The following is a 22,160-nucleotide window of genomic DNA, read 5'->3' as shown; positions in this document are numbered from 1 at the left end:
CGTCTGGGGTAACTGCTGTTAAATATGCGTCCTCCTTTCAGTCGTGAAAAGGTCTTCTGATCGTCAACCACCTCGCCCCTAAGGGCCTGAGTAACCTTTTTGTGGTGGAGTGCGCCCACAGGATTCCGGGCAGTAGACGCATGCAGGGGGCGGCCCCGCGACCCATCATCGCGCGGATCTTTAACTTCAGAGACAGGGACGCCATTTTGCAGGCCTCGAGGACTAGCGGCCCCACTAAGTTCGAGAATGCATCCATCAACTTTTACCCTGATTTTACCCATTCGGTGCAGAAGCAGAGACTGGGGTTTACCGGGGTGAAGCGGAGATTAAGAGATTTGGGCATGAAGTATGCTATGCTTTTCCCCGCCCGATTGCGCATCGAACATAATGAGCGGGTGCTCTTCTTTGATATGCCAGAGGTGGTGAGTGACTGGTTGGACACATCTATGCCACGGGACAGTGCGGAACAATCCAGAGGTGCTGAAGGCAGCCAACGGGACCAGGAGGAGTAGGGGCACCGGTGTGTGCTACCATCGTATTGTGTTACGGTGGATTGTTATCCTTTTTTTGGGTCGATGACTTTCTTCAAGACAAGCCCTGGGGCGGCGGGGAGTAGGGGGACTTTTCTTTCTCCTGGGTTTTTTTTTTCCTTTTCTACTTGTAGTTTAGATTTCCGGGGTAGGGCGACAGGCACACTGCTGAATGGGGTGGTTTTCTGATTTATTGCAGGGGTGCAGGGTGGGGGGTTGTTGTTTTGGTGTCCAGGGGGAGGGGGGGTGGGTCTTCTTTTTCTTGTTTGCATTGTTCTTGAGGCTACGTATTGTTGCTTATTCTGTGTTTCCTTCGTGGGGTTTGGGGGACCCGACTACTGACTTTCGGGATGGGTGGTAGGGGGTTGAGAGTCTTGAGTTGGAACGTCAACGGCTTGGGGGACAAAATAAAACGGGGAATTGTACTCCAATATGTGAATCTCCATTCTCCCGACATTGTATTACTGCAAGAAACGCATTTGGTGGGGAACACGTTCCATGCAATGAGCCGGAGGGGCTACCGGTTGGTGGAACATTCAGGATTCACTTCGGGCTCTAGAGGGGCTGGTGTTATGATCCATAGTTCCCTTCCCTTGGAGATTGATTAAACGATATTGGATGACAGGGGTAGGTATGCAGCGATCGTTGGCAGGTGGGAGGGAAGAACGGTTGTCATCCTCTCGGTATATGTCCCCCCGGGTTTACAGGCCACCACATTTGGCGACCTGGGGAAATTGGTGCTGAGGCTTCCTGAGGGGCTTCTGGTGGTTTAAGGGGACTTCAACTCGGTGGTTGATGGCCTGGAAGATCGACATCCTCCCAGGGCTCTTACACCATCACAGTCCTGCCTTAGTGGTTTCTTGGAAACGTTTGGTATGGTGGATTGTTGGCGGATGCTTCACCCAGGACAGGCCCAATATACTTTCCACTCCGGGGCCCATGGGCGCTTAGCCAGACTTGATTATTTACTTGTGCCCGCAGCCCAGGCCACAACGGTGTGAGAGACCCGGCATTTGCCTAGAGGCATTTCGGATCACTCCCCGCTATGGACCCATATAGATCTCCATTTAGACGCAGGGGGCCGGGTCGCCCCAATTAATCCCTGGCATCTCCGTGTTCCAGAGACTAGGGCTGGGGTGATTAAAGCTATAGATCACTACTTCGCTGACAATGTGGGATCTTTGTCATCGTCTGTGTCCCTATGGGAAGCTTTTAAAACGGTGATACGGGGCCAGACACTCTCGCTGGTCGCCAGCTCTAAGAAGCACCACAATGGGGAGGTTGAACAGTTGGAGTCTGATATAGTGGCTTTGGAGAGGGATCTTGAGAGTGGGGTCACGCGTGAAAAAGTGCATGTTTTGCAACTGAAGCAGTCTGATTATAAAGCCTTGGTTACGAATGCCGCGAAAGCCATGAGTCGAGAACAACAGGGCCGTTTGTATGATGTGGGTGACAAGGCGGGACAGTTGATAGCTTGGTTGGACAAAAGGGAGAGATCGAATCGTGTGGTGCCTGTGATTGAGCGATTGGATGGTGTACGTTAGACGGATCCGTTGGAGATTGTGGAGGAGTTCGCTTGTCACTTTCGAACGGTGTATGTGCCGGTCTCGGACCGGCCGGAGGAAGACTCCCATCTTTTGCTTAGGGATATTGCTTTGCCTAGCCTGTCCAATTCTGATGGAGAGCTAATGGAGGCTATTCGCTCCATCTGCTCTGGAAAAGCTACGGGCCCAAACGGTATACCCATCGAGCTGTACAAGTTGTGTCCGAACAAAATGGCGTCGTATCCTCGCTCAATGTTCTTGGAGTCCAGGGAGAGGGGTATGCTTCCCCGTGATCAGCTATCCCTAAAGAGGGTAAACCCCGTGAACTCTGTACCTCCTATAGACCTATTTCACTTCTGAATGTGGAACCCAAAGTCTTGGCGAAAATATTAGCTAACCGTCTGATTAAAGTGATCGGAGATTTGGTACACCCGGACCAATCTGGCTTTATTCCGGCCCGTAATACCGCGCTGAATTTACGGCGTCTTCATGGCGTGCTGGCGAGGGCGGAGACGCTATGTGAGCCGGCCATTTTGGTTTCTTTAGATGCCACCATGGCATTTGATACAGTGGAATGGCCATATCTATGGGCGGCTCTGGCAAAGTTTGGCTTCGGACTGTTGTTCATCGGGTGGGTCTGATTACTATATGAGGAGCCACTTGCTCAGGTGGTCGTCAACGGTCGAGTGTCGGCTCCCTTTGTTCTGGGAAGGGGTACGCGGCAAGGATGCCCTCTTTCTCCGCTGCTTTTTGCCTTGGCTCTCGAGCCCTTGGCCGCTTGTTTGCGATGGGAGCCATCCCTCAAGGGTATCAGGTGTGCCTCCGGTTTTGAAGATCGCACTTCACTTTATGCGGACGACATTCTCCTTTACCTCACCTCCCCTCGGAAATCTCTGGGGGTACTGTTCGACGTCCTTAATTCCTTTGGAAGGAACTCGGGACTGGTCATCAATTGGGGCAAGTCCTGTGTGTATTTGCTCACGGACGATACACCACTCGTACCGCGTAACTGTCCTATATAAATATCATCCACCGGGTTTAAATATTTAGGAATCCATATTTCGCGTGATTCGGCTGTCAGGTATCGACTCAACTTACTCCCCCCGCTTACTCGCTTAAAAGCAGATGTAAAAGCCTGGAGCAGACTGCCGCTGTCCCTGGTGGGCAGGGCAGCCTTATTCAAAATGATGTCCCTTCCCAGAATTTTGTATGCGCTTCAGAATACTTTGGATCTAGTGCCTTCTAGCTACTTCCACGAGATTGAGTGCCTACAAAGGAAACTGTTGTGGGCCGGACGTCCCCGGATTGCCTTGGCCAAGCTTACGCTGCCTTGGTATGATGGCGGTATTGCGTTGCCGGATATACGGCAATATTACTGGGCCTCTCAACTGAGTTCGGTTAATCATGCGATGAATGGTCCAGCTTCTAACCCAGCTTTTGCTATGGACAAATAGCTGCTGCCGGGCGGAGGCTATAACAGGGCGCTTTATTCCAAACGGTCTGATGTAGCATTGACTGGGCCTACCGGAGTTGCGGTGCGGGTCTGGTACAACGCTAATGCTGCTATGGGCTGGTCAGACACTCTCACTCGAGCGACTCCACTCTACGCAGCTGAGAGGTTGGGCAATTTGTGGACTACCAAGGGTTTCGAAAAATCGGACCTTATTGGGATTAGTAAGGTGGGGACCTTTGGCGGAAAGACAAGATAAAGTCTTTTGAAGAGCTGCAACTTGAATTCAAACTCAGTCCTCGAGAATACTTTCAGTACCTAGAAGTCCGACACGCCCTTTCCTCTGTTTTTCCGGCTGGCACGCTCGTTCCAGAATCCTCACCTCTGGAGGACAGAATTCTCGACGGCCACGTCCCGGACAGTACGATCTCTCTTATATATAAAAAGCTGATAAACGACCAAGCGGACCTTCTTTTACAGCTCTGTACGTCCTGGACCGGCGATGGACTGGAACTTGATGATGTGGACTGGCAGGCGGCGATATCCTCCCCGAAGGAGGTAGCAATCTCGGCCCATCTGAGATTGGTGCAGTTAAAAATCCTACACCGAGTGTACATGAAGGGTCCTCGCTTGTTGCGTATGGGGTATGTCTCGGATGATTTGTGTAAGCGCGGGTGTGGAATGGTGGGTACATTCCTTCATATTTTGTGGGAATGTCCGGAGGTAGTGTCCTTTTGGAATCGTGTGCATGGTGTTATGACTGAGGTGACTGGTGTTTTGCTTTTGCCTGAGGCCCGAAGGTGTCTATTGAATGTGTGGGAGCCCAATGATTATAATGTGGCACAGACGCAGTTTGCCACCTTGGGTAATATGATCGCTAAACGTGACATTGCGCAATTGTGGGGATCGTCGAGGGCTCCCAGTCTGTCGGCTTGGTCTAGAAACATGGACTGGTGCATGTTTCGTGAAAAAACAGTTTACATTGCTCGGGCAGGCCCAAGAAATGGGGGAGGGTGTGGAATCAGTTGAACCAATATCGTGGTGAAATTTGTACCCCTCCATTTGGGCCTCCGCCGGAGGTGCTACAGTCCCTTTAGCATGATGTTCCTTCTAGTTTGGACTTTGTCTATGTGTTGCTGGCTATCTCTTGTTCCCCCTTTCGCCCTCCCGGCTGCTCTTTCTGTAGACTATGTACAGTTGTGGATGTGGTACGCCCTCCCCAGAAGGATTACTCACGTTTCTGCCTTTCGTTTAGCCTCTGCAGTTATTTTCTTATTTTTTTGGTTGGTGTTTTTTTCGAAAATACAAAATAAAAACCTTATTCCTCCTGTACTGTGATGTATGACATAACATGATTGTTTAATCGCCGCCGGGCACTAGGGTTGTCGGCTGAAGGGCTGTGTATTCATTAATCCTGATATGCTATTGGAACTGTTGCCAGCCGACCCGAAGTGGCTCTATGACTGCTATTGTATTTCCATGTTTATCAATAAAGGTTAAAAAAAAAAAAATTACTCAGCCATATATGAATCGTTGGTGGTACAGGATCTAACCACACTGTCGCTAAGCATAATCTCCAAGTAGTCATTGCAACAAATAAAAATGTGCGCTCCGGTTCTAACATATTTTGCTCAGAGATACCTAACAGTATTAACTGAGATGACATTTCAACTGTAAAACAAAGAATTTTGCTTAAACGCTGTTCAATTTTATGCAGCAGTTGACTCAAAGAAGGACAGGAGGCAAACATATGTATACTATCTACAGCTAATTCACCACAATGATAACAATTAATCCCCGCAGTTCCTTCCCATTTATAAATTTGAGACGGTGTTATATACAAATTAAACCAGGTTTTATAGCATTGGATCTGAAGATTGGCAGAAATAAATACAGATTGACAAAAAAAAGTGAATCCTCGAAGGCCCCTTGGCTGGCTTGAACCCCTATCTGCCAATAGGGAAAATGCTTCATCAAATCATCGGGTCTCTTAGCATTCAAAAGTTTATAGATGGAAGATATAGTTGATTGATTCCCATTGATAGCTTCCACTAATGGGATACGTTCCCAAGAGACAGTCCTTTTAGAAAAAAAATCTCTGACCTGTAGATATTTAAAGAACTGTCTGTTCCCTAGTCTATATTTATGTTTTATCACTTCCAAGGACAAAAGCCGCTGGTCCGCTATTATGTCCCTAACAACGGTAACCCCCTGAACTAGCCATTCATTAAAATAAGCATCCTTAAAGATTCCAGGAAGAAGAGGGTTCTTAGAAAAAGCTGTATATACATGAAATCTCCCAATATCAAATATTTTTCGAACCGATGTCCACACTTTAAATGCGGCTAGGAGAGTTTTAAACCTAACCCTTTTAAAATAAGCAAAATCAATATGTCTAAATAAAAACCCCCGTGCCGCCTCCCCCAAAATTAAATGATGAATCGAGCTATCTGTGCAGTCAGCAGAGTCAATATCCAACATTGATGCTATATGTCTAAGTGTTATGGACAAATAGTACATCTGAAAATTTGGTACTGACCAGCCCCCCCTTTCTCTGGGCAAAGTCATATATTTCAAAGCCCGTCTGGGACGTTTACCAGCCCAGAGAAACCATGAAATAATCCGATCTAACTTTTTAAACCAAATGGGGTCGATCAGTATAGGAATAGCTCTAAGGCAGTATAGAATCTTTGGTAAGAAAGTAATTTTAACCAGTCAGCCACGAGATCCTTATAACGCGCCTAAAAATAGCAAATATGCATGACTCAGCTTGTGCCCTTATAGCCTCTTACTTAGAGAATAGAACCTTCTCAGTAGAATCAGGAGAACCCAAAACCCAAACCTATCCCTGAACCCTTAAAATACCCCAAACCCCAAAACCCAAACCTACCCCTGAACCCTAAAAATATCCCAAAACCCAAACGTAGCCCTGAACCCTAAAATACCCCTGTACCCCAAAACCCAAACCCAGCCCTGAACCCTAAAAATACCACTGTACCCCAAAACCCAAACCTACCCCTGAACCCTAAAATACCCCTGTACCCCAAAACCCAAACCTAGCCATGAACCCTTAAAATACCCCTGTACCCCAAAACCCAAACCCACCCCTGAACCCTAAAAATACCCCTGTACCCCAAAACCCAAACATAGCCCTGAACCCTAAAAATAACCCTGTACCCCAAAACCCAAACCTACCCCTGAACCCTAAAATACCCCTGTAACCCAAAACCCAAACCTAGCCCTGACCCTAAAAATACCCCTGTACCCCAAAACCCGAACCTAGCCCGGAACCCTTAAAATACCCCAAACCCCAAAACCCAAACCTACCCCTGAACCCTAAAAATATCCCAAAACCCAAACGTAGCCCTGAACCCTAAAAATACCCCTGTACCCCAAAACCCATACCTATCCCTAAACCCTAAAACTACCCCTGTACCCCATAACCCAAAACTATATCTGAACCCTTAAAATACCCAAACACCCCAAAACATATACCTCAGTACCCCAAAACATATACCCCTATATCCATACTTACCTTATCCAAACATTAAAAAAAACATGCTTTTACCATTAATGCATTTAAAACGAATTTCGTTGTAAATGTATGCTTGGTAAAAGCATATAAAATGAAATGTTATGCATTATAATGGCAATGCAGAGTCATGGTACCTTTGTAATGAAAGTATGCGGAGTGATGGTATGCCGAAAAAAGTTGCGGAATAATGGGTGTTTACCCTCCCTCGGCAAGTACATTGGTGGCACGGCGGCCCACATGTCCAGCAACATACTCATATTTTTTCACCACCCATTTAAAAAATGCACAGGTCTCTCTCATTGATGGCCAGCACCGACATACACTGTTAGACACACCTCCCGCCACAACTTCTAGAATTGTGAACTTTAGAGCTGGGGAGCTACATTCGAATCTCGGCATCAGCTCAACATCCTGTGATTCCAGGCAAATCGCTTTGTCTCCCCGTGCCTACCACAAATGAATGTGTTCTTCTGTAATGTAAATTGTGCTCATGCCATGTTGTCGAGTTCGCGCTATATAATATTGCAAGGAAAAATAAAGTAGGGAAACTCGAGTTCACACACACCTGAACGCGCACTCTTAAGTGCATCAGCAGTGCACTGTGAATCGGAGCGTTTCACAGGCCTGTCACAGATAAGAAATGCTATCAAAACGAAATCCTACAAAACAATATACTACCGCCCAGCAGCAATTCATACCCGGACAACGTCGGGACGGGCTGCTAGTAGTGAATAAAACTGTCTGCACCAACTTCAGGGTACCGGAATACTGTCTCCAAAATATTGTTTATATAAAATATTGTGGTCAAAATAATATAAATGCAAAACATATGAAGTGAAATAATACCAAGGACAAGTATATTGCTTATATATATTTTTTTGCAATACATTTGATGTTTAAATTATTGTTTATTAAAATATTGTGGTATGTAATACGGGAATTTTCAATCTTTTTTGCTATTTTTTGCTAGTATGTTTTAAAACTGATTATTTTGGTGGTTAGGGTGGTTAAAGCTTTATTTCATACTTTTTTAAAGTAAATACTTTTTCCATAAAAGGTTTTACAATAATTCCATATATTTATTAAATAATGTTTAAATATTTTGATATCCGCTCATGAAACTGTGGGTTCATTGATTTTGGGCTGTATATATGTTTATTCGTTACAGGTTTTTGGGATTATTAGGTGATTGGGGATCAAATCTTGCCCTTCAGAAGACCTCAAGGGTTGGACTAGTTCCCACTTGTACCCAGTATTTATAGGTATGCCTGGGCAGAGTTTGTGGAGGTCTGTTATGCGGAACTGCGCAAAGGAACCCCAAAACTCCACTGCGCTACTTCAAAAGAATACCTTTGCTTTTGCCTCCAAATTACAGTGGTACCACATCCACACTACGCGTAGTTCCGCAAGTGACGGAGCGCGTTAGGTCGAGCCGTTCATGCTGATTTTTAACACCCGGGTGGTTGTACCGCTCTTGAAAATCTGTGCAAACTAAACCATGCACATTGCAAGAGGGCGCTGCTTCTTTCTGCCACTTGAATAGATTTTCTACTTAAGCAGCAGCTTCCTCGATCGCAAAAGGATGGTTTCTCAATGCGGGATGGTTTCTCAACGTGAGCAGTCGCGACCATCCGTTACCACCTGTGTTGAGAAATCTTGCTGGGATGTGATCTAGTCTTGGATTTTCCTCACTTGTGGTCACCAACTTAGCGTTGGGGAGTATGAGCAATGAAAAAACTGCTCCATGAAAACTCCGCGAAGTGCGGAATACTCCATGAGCGGAGCGGAGTTCACCACCCAGGGCTACTTATAAGTGGAAACAAAGAGTCAGTTGGCTTAAGTCCCGCATTGCTACAGGGACACAAGAACCCACAAGAGGCCTTTTTTCCTGGAGTGACCTGCAGAGCAGTAGCATTTGGACCTGGAATGGATCCTGCTAGTAGTCTGTCTAGGAGTGTTCCTCAGTCCCCTAAATGCTGATCATGAAGACCTGCAATCTGAGAAAAGACTGAGATAAGCTGTTCCAGAAAGTTTGAAAAGCTGTAGAGGTCAATAGTTAGTAAATAAGTGTGCCAAAATGCTCTGCATATGTGCAATGAAACACCTTTGACAAGAAGATAGACAATATTCTCATTCCTGAAATTTACAAGAATTCTCAAAAGACGTCATTTACTGAGCGACCTCCTTGGCCATTGTTGACTTGAAAATCAATAAAAAGATCAAGGATATTAAGCTGAAGGAAACTGTTAATTCTAGTTCGTAAAGAACAAATGTACAGAAACAACCAGAGAAAGCTGAGAAGAAGACCTTCCACATCATTTTCTGCATCCAGGAACAGCTCATGTTGCATTGTATGGGTATCTGATTAGGCCTAAGTGGAGCACTGCAAGCTCTGCATACAGATGGGATAAGTCAGTGTGTGTATAAATGACTTGCTTTTATATGAAATAAGAATTAGAAGAGTGATTTTATATTTTGCTTTTCCAGGTGGATTATCATTTTTGGGATTGGATATAATAAGTAATGTATATTGAAGGAATACGAGATCTTAAATTCTACCAATTAGAGTAAGGGGATTTGGTATTTTAAAGGACCAGAATGCACTGCACTTTATTAATAGCACTGTGTCTAGTAAATACAATAAACAACATAAACAAGTGTCTTGTCAGTGAGATGCAGTGTTGTAATTTGAATGTGGATGTACAGACAGCACCAGACTCACATCTGGGCATATCCATCATATGTAGGGTGTATCGTAAAAAAACACGAAGGGCAGAATGCTTGAATTAGTCTCAGCCTCTTAAAATTACCCAGGACTGTATTCCAGTCTGTTGGAAACCCACCTTTTCTCCATAATCACATCAGAGTGTTTAGCCTCCTTATGTACCATATTGTTTCTGGCATTAGACCTCTATACACTTTATCCTTGCTGAAGAGGAGTACAGTGCCTGTGTTCCCCCTTTAAACATGGCAAAATTGGCTTAAACCCGATTGACGCAATTAATTTTGCTATAAGGCAATAGTATATGGTACTGAAACACACCCATGCATGGAAAGTTAAGTGCCACCTATGGACTGCAGCATCTATTGTTCCTTCCACTACAGAGGCAGTGAAAACATGAGTTTAGGCCTATCCTGTGTACCCTTACAGCAGCAGCTTGAACCCTGCTGCACAGCCCTGTCAAAACCACCCTTGTGGCAGGTAGCAAAACCTGATTTAAAATACTAACCATAAACCCCTAGGCCTCTAGGCCTTTTCCCCCACTGTGCTAAGCCCTTTTTTTTGTTATGTTTGGGTTTTTCGCACTTAGGCCCCTGTAACTTTTTGTCCACATAAGATATCCACACCAAATTTGAGTCCTTTTCTTCCTACATCCTGAGGATTCCAAAGGTACCCAAGGTTTGTGGATTCCCTTGGAGGGGACTGAGAAATTAGCCAAAATGCAGCTACAATTTGTTTTTTTTGGGGGGATGGGAAAAAGTGCTGCAGAAGAAAGTGTCTGTTTTTTTCCCTGCTAAAATTACCATCTTCCCATCTTTCGGGCACAGGCAAACTTTTGTCAGAAAAACACCATTTTCTGCACAGTTGTGGCATTTTACTGGGACTACTTTTCCTATATTTTGAGCTTTAAACTCCTTCCAGTTAGCAGTAAAAATGAGTGTAAAACCAATAATGGATCCTAGAAAGCTATACATTTCTGAAAAAGAAACACAATTCTAAATTCAACAAGGAGTTATTTGTGAAGATCCTTCAAGGTTCATATAGAAACTAACAGTTGTAATAAAGTAAATATTGAAATTGAGTTTTAAAAAACAGCCATTAGTGCCTACATTTTCACCTATAACTTCTTCTAAGTATGGAAAATTTTCAAAAGCAATATAACGTTACATCCGCTGGAACTTCTGGTTCCGGAGCTATATAGGACTTGTAGGTTCACCAAGAACTCAAGGTACCCAGAGCCAATAACTGAGCTGCACCTTGCAATGGGGTTTCATTCTGTACAGGGTATGCAGCAATTTTTTGGTAAAATGTACAATGAAAAATAGGTATCAAGGAAACCTATGTATTTTGGAAATGAGAAATAAATATGGAGTTTTAAAAGCAGTGGTTATTTCCACATCTCTGAATTCGTGGGTACCCATACTAGCATGGGAATTACAGGTTATTTTTTTAATGACTTTGTTTATACACATTGTACTGCATTTGGAAGACAGAAATGCATAAAAAGCCAATTGGTAATAATAGTACTATTCGCTGTTTCCCTAAGTCTTCCAATAAAAATGTTACTTCACTTGTGTAGGTAGGCCTAATGCCCATGACAGGAAACAGCTCAAAATGACACCAAAGGGAATCAAGTATGGGGTGACTTGTGTGGCTCTCATTAGGTTCTGATACCCAGAATCCTCTGCAAACCTCAAACTTCGTAAAAAAACAACACATTTTCTTTAACTTTTTTACATGAAAAGTTCTGGAATCTGCAGGGAGCCACACACGTCCTACCACTCAGTATTTCCTCAAGTCTCCTGATAAAAATGATACCTCACTTGTGTGGGTAGGCCTAATGCCTGTGGCAGGAAAAGGCCCAAAACACAACTTGGATACATCGCACTTTTCCACAGAAAACTTACCCTTTTTTTGCAATGTGCCTAGCTGTGGATTTGGGACCAAAGCTTAGCCAGTACCTAGGGAAACCTGGTAAAACTGCACATTTTTTAAAACTAGACACCAAGTGGAATACAGGATGGGGTGACTTGTGTGGCTCTCACCAGTTTCAGTTACCCAGAATCCCTAGCAAAGCTCAAACTTTATAAAAATAACACATTTTCTTAAAATTTTTGTGAGGGAAAGTTCTGGAATCTGCAGGGAGTCACAAACTTCCACACAACCAGCATTGCCTTCAGTCTTCCAATAAAAATGGTACCTCATTTGCAGGAGTAGGCCTAGTGCCCGTGACAGGAAACAGCCCAAAACACAACATGGACACATCACATTTTTCCAGCGAAAAATGAACTTTTTTTCGCAATGTGCCTTGTTGTGGATTTTGGACCCTAGCTCTGCCCGTATTTATGGAAATCTAGCAATCCTGTACAATTTTTATAACTAGATACCCGGGGGAATCCAAATGGGGTGACTTGTGTGGCTTTCAACAAGTTCTGTTACCCAGAATCCCTTGCAAATCTCAAGCTTTGTAAAACAAATACCATATTTTCCTCACATTTCTGTGATGGAAAGTTTTGGGATCTATGGGGAGCCACAAACTTCCACCCACCCAGCATTTCCCTAAGTCTTCCAATAAAAATGGTACCTCACTTGTGTGGGCAGGCATAGTTCCCGGGACAGGAAATGGCCCAAAACATACTGTGGAGACTTCAAAATTCACAAAAGACTTGGTTTTACGAGGGAAACAGTTGAGTTTTTGGGTCCGGGATCAGCTGGCATTTAGCGAAACCTACCAAACCCAGACATTTCTGAAAACTAGACACCTTGGGGAGTCCAGGGAGTTGTGGCTTGTTTGGAACTCTAAACGTTTTCCTACCTGGAATCCCCTTCAAACCATAAATTTAGCTAACAAAAATCACATTTTCTTCACATATCTGTTGTTGTTGTGGGATTACCAGGATGACACAAATTTCCTGCCACCTAGAACTCCCTATAAAAATGGTACCGCACTTGTGTAGGTGGGCCAAGTACCCGTGACAGAGAAGGGCCCAAAACGTATTGTGGAGACATCAAAATTATCTATCACAATTTAATTTGGGTGGGGATATGGTCTTGCTTTTTGTTGGAAGCCACCACCCCTCTTTTATTAAAAAAAATCCCTTGCTTTTAGTGGGCTTCTGGTTGTAATAACCCTCATTTGGCCCCTAAGAGGGGCTGAATGACTGTCCAAATGGGATTTGGGAGTGTGGGGGCATTGGAATGTCCATTTTGGGCAGCCCCACCATATTTATAAAAAAACATATAATCCCTTGAGCCTAGTTGGTTTTCTGCCCCCCGAGAGACAGATGAGGGCAATAGCCCCCGATCTACCCGAAGACTGTCCAATTTGTATTTGGGTGTGTGAGGGCAGTGGCATGCCCCTTTTGGGCTTCCCTCACTGCTACATATAAAAAAAATAATCCCTGCTGTCTTTCTGCCCCCCCGGAGGGCAGATCAGAAGCTATTGATCCCATCCTTTTGTTTTTTGGAGGGTGCAGGCATTAGCATGCATATTTTGTACAGCCTCCTCCCCAACGTATACAAATACAAATTATCCCTGGTGCCTAGTGTGCCTTCCGACCCCCAGGGAGGCAGATCGGGGACTATTGCCTCCATCTGCCCACCCAGGGGGGGCAAAAAGACTGAAAGTGCCCAAAAGCATTGGGCGAGCAAAAGGCCTTGCCCAAGGGGCAACTCCCCCGTCCGTGGTGTCTAGTGATGGACCCCTGCTTGGGCATCACCCTCCTTGTGGTGACTCCCCCTTTCCAATTATACCACTCTTATCTGCCTACGTGCTCGGAGGGCTGACATAGCCCCACAAGCACATAGGTAGGGAATGTGAAATGGTCCGTTCAGCTCATTTCAGTTTTGTTTTCAGTTAAATTAAGTCAGCACGCCGTGTGTGCTGATCGTCATTTCACTGAAAATCCAGAACAGCCTCAGGAGATGGGGGAGCTATTCCCCAACTCCAGAGGCTGTTTTTGAAGAAAGGAAATCCCTCTAGTGCCCGCACAAGAGGGATTTCTAGTGCCTTGTGCGTTGAACTGCTGGGCCCGTCCGACGCACGTGAACACGGTTGCGTTGGATGGCCCACGCATGCAAAGGCTTAAGTGCACTTTGTTCCCCACAATGTAGGGGTCATAACACTTAAGAGTGGAAAATGTGTGACTTTAGAAATGGCATGCTCTGCCAGTGACTAGTCCCAAAATGACATTGTTACTAGACATGCTTCAACTGCCACATAGGATAGTCAAAGTATATATCAGATGCTTAAATCTGTAACATTTAACATGTACCAGCTACAGATTCCAAAGACTTATTTTTATATTTAATAAAAATCCAATTTAATGGGGAAGTCGTATTTACATTAAAAAGTTACCTTTACCCCGCCTGAAGCAGCTTGAGGCTAATTTGCATTAGCTGTCCAGCAACTACCCACCCTGTACTTTGCCTAAATTAAATGTAAAAGAGGTCTGAAAACTCCTCCTAGAGTGGAGACAATGGCCTGAGTGGGGAGGTGTTTTCTTCCCCCAAAATGAAGATTACCTGAACAACAATTTAATTCACATCAAAGGTGACTACCCTGTCACAAGCAAATGTTAGGTGACAGCTGGAAAGGCCCAGCCTTTGTCTACATAGCCAAGGGGCCCCAACCCAGTGGGAGGGAAGCTGCTCACAGAAACGGTTTGGAGGGACCACAGAGGAAGAGACTGCTCATTACATTGGCCAAACCTCTGGGTGTGCACATGGGGATTGAAAAAGAGGAAAAGAGTTTCCCCATCTTGTATTTTGAGAATGAGGGGCACTGTGGGATTGTTAGAAGTAGGACAAACAGAGATTGCTGAACAAACCTTTGCCCTATTGGTAAGGGAGTGCCCAAAAGTTATCACCACCCACAAGCTTGTGCCGGGCGTCAACGTGGCACCTCCAGGCAACATCATGAGAACACTTTCTGGACCTGTAGAAGATCAAAAGAAAACTTTCCTGCATGAGTACGTAATTGTTTAACATACCATGATCGGTTCACTTTGGTTAATCTTACGCAAATAGTTAAAAAAGTAACTTTTTATCCTACATTTGCTCTTTCATTATCTGGTGCACAATATGCATCTTTAATTAATTCAGCATATCCTTTTATGAACGCAGTCATGAGGCTCTGACATCTGCTTATTATAGATGCAAAAGGATATGCGCTATATCATTGCTCTGACTCGTTGATTAATCCTTTTGTGCTAAGACTGAAGGGAATTCTTGCTTAGAATAGGTCTACATTATCCAATTACTAAATGTCCAACACATGTTTTATTATGTCTCATTCCATTAAAGAATGCTTCAATTTTTTTGTCCTGATGAAGACTCTAGCTACAATTAATCCATGCGGACCAAAACGTCGACATACCATTTAGACTGTGAGCTGTCAATTATTGAATAAAGTGATATACCCAAATGTAACATTAAAGTTGATGTGCTATCTTGAAATGTATTTGCACCCATAATTTCTTTGTTTTTCACTATTCATCTGCGTACCTTCTCACTTGTGTAACTGAACATCAGCACCACACCATCACATGGAGCACCTACATTGTTTTTCATTAGATATTGAGGAAAATAAAATGCAATTATTAATTTCTTGTACAATACAATTTTATTGTAACATTTTGGGTGGGTGTATTCAGGGTTAGACTGTATGATTGAACTTCATCCCTCCTTTCATCCACCTTTAAATATCTATCCAATGGAACCATTGTACATATATATATATATAATGGGAGTGACCCGGACCGCCGGCACATATCAATGGCCACATGACGACGCTGTCAAGCGCAGTTCATACTTCATGGAGGGATCTCCTTACTTCATCGAGGTCCCCGAGCCTGCGAGCCGTTGACAATGTGAGGCATGAGAGCGAGGGAAATGAACTCTGTTTCCGAGGACAAATTTCAGTGCCATGGCTTCAAATCAAGTCAGCGAACATTGCTACTCGGCTGCACGTTGGGACAATTAGTGCAAGCGAGTAAACGGACCACCGACCAGTAAGTGTGGAACAATGCCTGCTGGGTAATGTAGTTCTATGAAAAGGAACTCTGGTGCAATCCGTGCCATGTTTTGCAGACACCGTCAACACTACTTCAGTGGTTGAGTTAGAGACAGAAGCTAATGGCACCAGTGGAACTATGTCGACACAAAGCATCAGAAGAAGGTAGTAACCGAAACGCGTCATGCAAATGTGTTGAATAAATGGAATTCAAACGTACCTTTGTGCCGCCTCTTCTACTTCCTACGAAGGAGAATGCTGTGGAATATATATATATATATATATATATATATATATATATATATATATATATATATATATATATATATATATATATATATATATATATATATATATATATATATATTACCTACTGGCGATAGCCAGTTGGTATATATAGTTAGGACCTAGCTACCATAGGAAATCCACAACATTCTATTGGGAATAACTTTGGCGCCGGTTCAGGGATTTGCATGTAATTTACCAAACTGTTGGCCAGCTCCGCTCCGCTCCTTCCCTGAAAGTTTCAGGGGGATTCGTGAAGTGGGGGCTGAGAAAAAAGGGGGGTCTCAAAACGTGTTTTTTCCCATGCAATTTTCCATAGGACGTTCTGACACAGCTACAGCCCGAACCGCTGAACGGAATTACGCCAAACTTTGCAAAATTGTAGGGACTGGTACCCAGATGTGCCTTTGCTATATTTGGTGAAATTTGCTCCGGTCGTTTTTATGAAAATTAACTTAAAAAACACATATATATCTGGGCGGAGCCTAACCACACATCTCATCGTGAGATCTGATTGGCTGTCAGCACTTCATCCAAGAAGTGTTGGCAGCCATCTTGGGACCAATATACATGAACGTACCTTGTTAAAAAGCAATGTAGTTAATAGTTACATTATAAATCATTTGTTGATGGTACCATACTCATTTTAGGAATTGTGGTGTGTTCTAAGGTGATTTTACCATGTGAAAAAGCCTTCTGCTGGGATATCATGAATCATGTTTGAAAGACATCTATTATCTCATGCTTATCCCACAGTGGTTTGGAAGGGGATCTATAAGCTAAACTGAAAGCATATTTTCTGTAAATTCACATTATCTTTCTCAGTCATGCGAGAATGAAGTCAGACATTCTCAGTAAAACATGTACATACAACAAGGACAGAGACTGTCAGTTGATTCCTTTGTGTTCTACTACAGCCTCCTAGAGTGTTTTAAAGAACTAGAGCGCTAACAGTCCTACTTATTACAAAGGTATGGCACACCTGAAGCCATCTTGATTGGAATAAAGTGGTAACTCTTAAAACATTTAATTTAAAAAGGAATGAAATGAGGGGGTATATTTTGCCATAGAAAGTATGATTAGTGCTGCAGAAAGAAAACTTAGGGCACATTTTGAGTGACTTCTCAAATCCTCTTCTATTTCATTAAAACATTCTGACATGCAGTCTCCCAAGATGGCCACCAGAGACAAAAGAGCCCAAATGTAGCCCAAATATCACCCAGATGTAGCCCAAGTATAGCCCAATGACAGAATGTCCCAGAGTGTTCTAAAGAACGACTAGAGCGCTAACAGTCTTACTTATGACAAAAGTAGGGCACACTAGAAGCCATCTTGATTGGAATGATGTGGTAAGTCTGAAAACATTTAATTTTAAAAGGAAGAAAATGAGGGGGGTCATTTTGCCATAGAAAGTATGATTAGTGCTTCAGAAAGAAAAAGTAGGGCACATTTTGAGTGACTTCTCAAATCCTCTTCTATTTCATTAAAACAATTCTGACATGCAGACTGAAACATGCACTTTGAACACCAGCAGCAGTCTTCCCTGGTGAGCAGTAGCTTTACTACAGTGATCTAACTAGCAACTAGAGTGCTAACATTCAGAATTTATGGCAAATTTGTGACACATCTGAATGCCTTCTTGATGGAACCAAAGTAAACAAGCATTGAAAATGCAATAGATCTCACCCTCGTTTAAGTTAAAGCCATTCTGTTTGTAATGAGGTGGCTTTTGAGCTTTGCTTTTATTAGTGTTTTTAAAACTTTCATGTAAATACCATGCATATGTATGCATATATGTATATGTATGCATGCATTTATATTTGTATTTATATAGATATGCAGATTATATACGTTTATATATGTATGTATATATATATACACACATACATATATAAATGCATATGCATATATATGCATATATATGTGTATATGTGTGCGTGTAGAGAGAGGTAGAGCGGTGTAGAGGTAGAGGTGTAGAGGTAGAGAGGTAGAGGTAGAGAGGTAGAGGTAGAGAGGTAGAGACTAGTAGAGAGAGAAGTAGAGAGAGGTAGAGAGGTAGAGAGTAGAGAGTGAGTAATAGAGAGTAGAGAGTGAGTAGTAGAGAGTAGTAGAGAGCAGTAGAGAGAGTAGCAGAGAGTGAGTAGTAGAGAGTAGTAGAGTGAATAGTAGAGTGAGTAGTAGAGAGTAGTAGAGAGTGAGTAGTAGAGAGTGAGTAGCAGAGAGTAAGTAGTAGAGTGAGTAGTAGAGAGCAGTAGAGAGTGAGTAGTAGAGAGAGAGAATAGTAGAGAGTAGTAGAGAGTGAGTAGTAGAGTGAGCAGTAGAGAGTAGTAGAGAGAGAGTAGTAGAGAGTGAGTAGTAGAGAGTAGTAGAGAGGGAGTAGTAGAGTGAGTAGTAGAGAGTGAGTAGTAGAGAGTAGTAGAGAGAGAGTAGTAGAGAGTGAGTAGTAGAGAATCGTAGAGAGTGAGTAGTAGAGAGTAGTAGAGAGTGAGTAGTAAAGAGTGAGTAGTAGAGAGAGTAGTAGAGAGTGAGTAGTAGAGAGTAGAGAGTAGTAGAGAGTGCGTAGTAGAGAGTAGTAGATAGTGAGTAGTAGGGAGTGAGAAGTAGAGAGAGAGTAGTAGAGAGTAGTAGTGTAGTAGAGAATGAGTAGTAGAGAGTGAGTATTAGAGAGTAGTGGAGTAGTAGAGAGTAAGTAGTAGAGAGTAGTGGAGAATATTCCAAAGTTTGGCACAGCACCACTTGCACAATGAGTCCAATCAAATCACTTAGAGTCATTATTGAAGCGCTGAATCTTGGCGTATATTCAAATGCTTTTATTTTCCTTAAGTTTATGTACCACAGCCAGCCGACGCGTTTCGTTCTGTACAAAAGAACTTCTTCAGGGCGTTCTTATTTCCTTCAAGTTATGTCGGTATCCTGTTGTCATATAACTAGATATTTCTTCCAAATGTTAGACGAGAAGAAAGTACATTCTTATTCAAAGTGACTAGGTAACAATTTTACCCACACAATTCGGGCAGACTTGAGTAATTTATAGCATCCTCAAAGTCAGTCTTTCAAAAATTCCAAAGTATAGGACATGATAATCCAAATCCAAATGTTTCTCAAGAAAAGTCATTTTCAATCGTTCGGAATATCGGCGTTTGGGCAGATATGACCCAGGGACCCCCAGTATACAAGGGGAATTAGTCCCCCTTCTGCAAACGCGCCAGTGGCCTGCGTTGCAGAGAGGTGTAAAAAGGGGCATAGCCTCATTACACCTCTGTGCAATGCAGCCCCCTGGCGCATACTGGAGGTTCCAGGTCGGCTAGTTGGCCCCCAGGGCCCCCCAGTATGCAAGGGGAATTAGTTCCCGCTCTTCAAACATGCACGGGGGCTGCATTGCAGAGAGGTGTAAAAAAGGGTGTGGCCTCATTACACCTCTCTGCAATGCAGCCCCCTGGCGCATACTGGAGGCTCCTGGTGGGCTATTTGGCCCCCAGGGAACCCAGTATGCAAGGGGAATTAGTTCCCCCTCTGCAAACGCGCCAGGGGGCTGCGTTGCCGAGAGGTGTAACAAGGGGTATAGCCTAATTACACCTCTGCAATGCAGCCCCCTGGCGCATACTGGAGGTTCCAGGTGGGCTAGTTGGCCCCCAGGGGCCCCCAGTATGCAAGGGGAATTAGTTCCCCCTCTTTAAACATGCACGGGGGCTGTGTTACAGAGAGGTGTAAAAAGGGGCATGGCTTCATTACACCTCTCTGCAATGCAGTCCCCTGGCGCATACTGGAGATTCCTGGTGGGCTTTCAGCTCTTATATAGTTAGGAATTAGCATTAAAAAAAACCTTTGAAATTCACTGAAAAAAAACATAGGTTTCAGGCCTTTTATAGTTAGGAATTAGCATTTAAAAACCTTGTAAATTCACTGAAAAAACCATAGGTTTCAGGCCTTATATAGTTAGGAATTAGCATTTAAAAAACCTTTGAAATTCACTGAAAAAAACATAGGTTTCAGACCCTATATAGTTAGGAATTAGCATTTAAAAAACCTTTAAAATTCACTCAAAAAACTATAAGTTTTAGGGGTGTTATAATTAGCTGGACATTTCACTCATACAAAACCATTGAAATTGCTCCTATATAGTTAGTTATACTAACTATATTTCGCGCACCCGCAATCCACTGCTGATGATGTCACATATTACATCATTCATGACATGGTCAGTGACATCACTGATGACATCTCAAATGACATCACTGATGACATCACTGTTGACATCATCCACGTGACAATCACATACACCTTTTCATACACTAGTAAAATCTTTGTAAAATACAGAGTATCATATTTGAATCCATTGTTACAGCAATACAAGTATCTAAAAACCCACTTAGTGATTCATAGATGTATACACACATCTAATCACTTACCGGTAGATTCACTCATGCATGCTGTCAATGAACAATAGAACACTATCAAAATACTTATACACCTAAATCGACATTACACACCAGCATACATCCTATTCACATATGAAGTCATCCTACTCACTTATGCAAACAATGGATCATATTACATATTTACTTAGCTACACACTTATAAAAACACAACTGCATCTATTCATTTAGATAGTAAATCATACTTAGTGAATTAGAAAATCATTATTACAAGTATAAAGTTATCCACACAGTCACTCACACAATCATTGAGTCTTATGTATACTTATTTATAAACAACAACTGACACATACACTGCCTTTTATTTTTCTAGTTTGTTGGACATGTACCATTGAGAAATATATTTGCTCATCACCACACCCATAAAGAGATTCACTCACCCAAACAACTGTTAGAACATGTAGTTTTAACTTCATATATCTACTGAATCAACTATTCTCACATCTTTGGCCAGTCACACACCCCCCACCGAACCACACACACTTTCACTCTCCCATACAAATACTCAGTTAACTAATCAATAACTAATATAGACTTTCACATAGCTAGTAACCAACTATAGAACCAGTTTACACAACAACTGACAAAGTGATACAGATATTCAAACAGTTTAGTCACTATCCACTATATTTAGTGAAATATAATAAATTGCTCAGGAAAACAGTCAATTACACTGCTACTAAATCCTCCATCCAAATATTTATTTATATATATCCACTCATTCTTCAATGCAAATTGCTATATATATAATGCATATTTAAATACCGAAGCAAACCACATCCACTGGATGATGTAATCAGTGATGTCATCAGTGATGTCATTCGAGATGCTAATTCCTAACTATATAGGGTCTGAAACCTATGTTTTTTTTCAGTGAATATATATATATATATGGTGACACGTGATCAAGGGCTTACGGGCTTGAAACGCGTTGTGTTGGGTCACTGAATAAAATACTGCCCACTTGAAAACCTCGGAGGTCTGTGTCTCTTTCCTCGCCTGACTGCCATTGGGAGAACTCAGGAAGTGGTTTGAGGGTATATATATATATATATATATATATATATATATATATATATACATATATATATATATATATATATATATATATATATATATATATATATATATATATATATATATATATATATATATATATATATATATATATAAAAAATCTATTCCAATTAACAATGTATTGTCTCTTGTTCTGTTTTTGATTAGAAGGAGATCAGGCAGAGTCTAGGTGAGAAGGCCACGCCTAAAGGGATTTTGCTAGATACATTTTCCATGTGGTAAAATCCGTTTCAGTGGTCCTGCCAGGGATACCACTTCATCCAACTTGTAATCGGGACCAGTGTGAGACAAGGAATGCAGTTACATGTGGCATAATTTTGATTGTCATGTTCATGGGTGACAGAGCCTAAACATTTATACCTTGGTTAATAATCTCAATATTTCATCCTTAAAGTCTTCAGAAGAAAAATTAAAATGCATCCCATATATGTACAATAAATATGGTTGAAAAGTAATTTAGACTATTCAAGAGTTGATTGTGGTGACTCCACACATCATGTGGCAACTTAGTATATGACCCCCAAAAGGAGTGTAGAATATGGTTGCTTCATGGTCCATGATGTGACGA

This window comes from Lissotriton vulgaris, chromosome 3_1, assembly GCF_964263255.1.
Source record: "Lissotriton vulgaris chromosome 3_1, aLisVul1.2, whole genome shotgun sequence".
NCBI classification, from domain to species: domain Eukaryota; kingdom Metazoa; phylum Chordata; class Amphibia; order Caudata; family Salamandridae; genus Lissotriton; species Lissotriton vulgaris.
Note: the sequence above shows the minus strand (reverse complement) of the source record.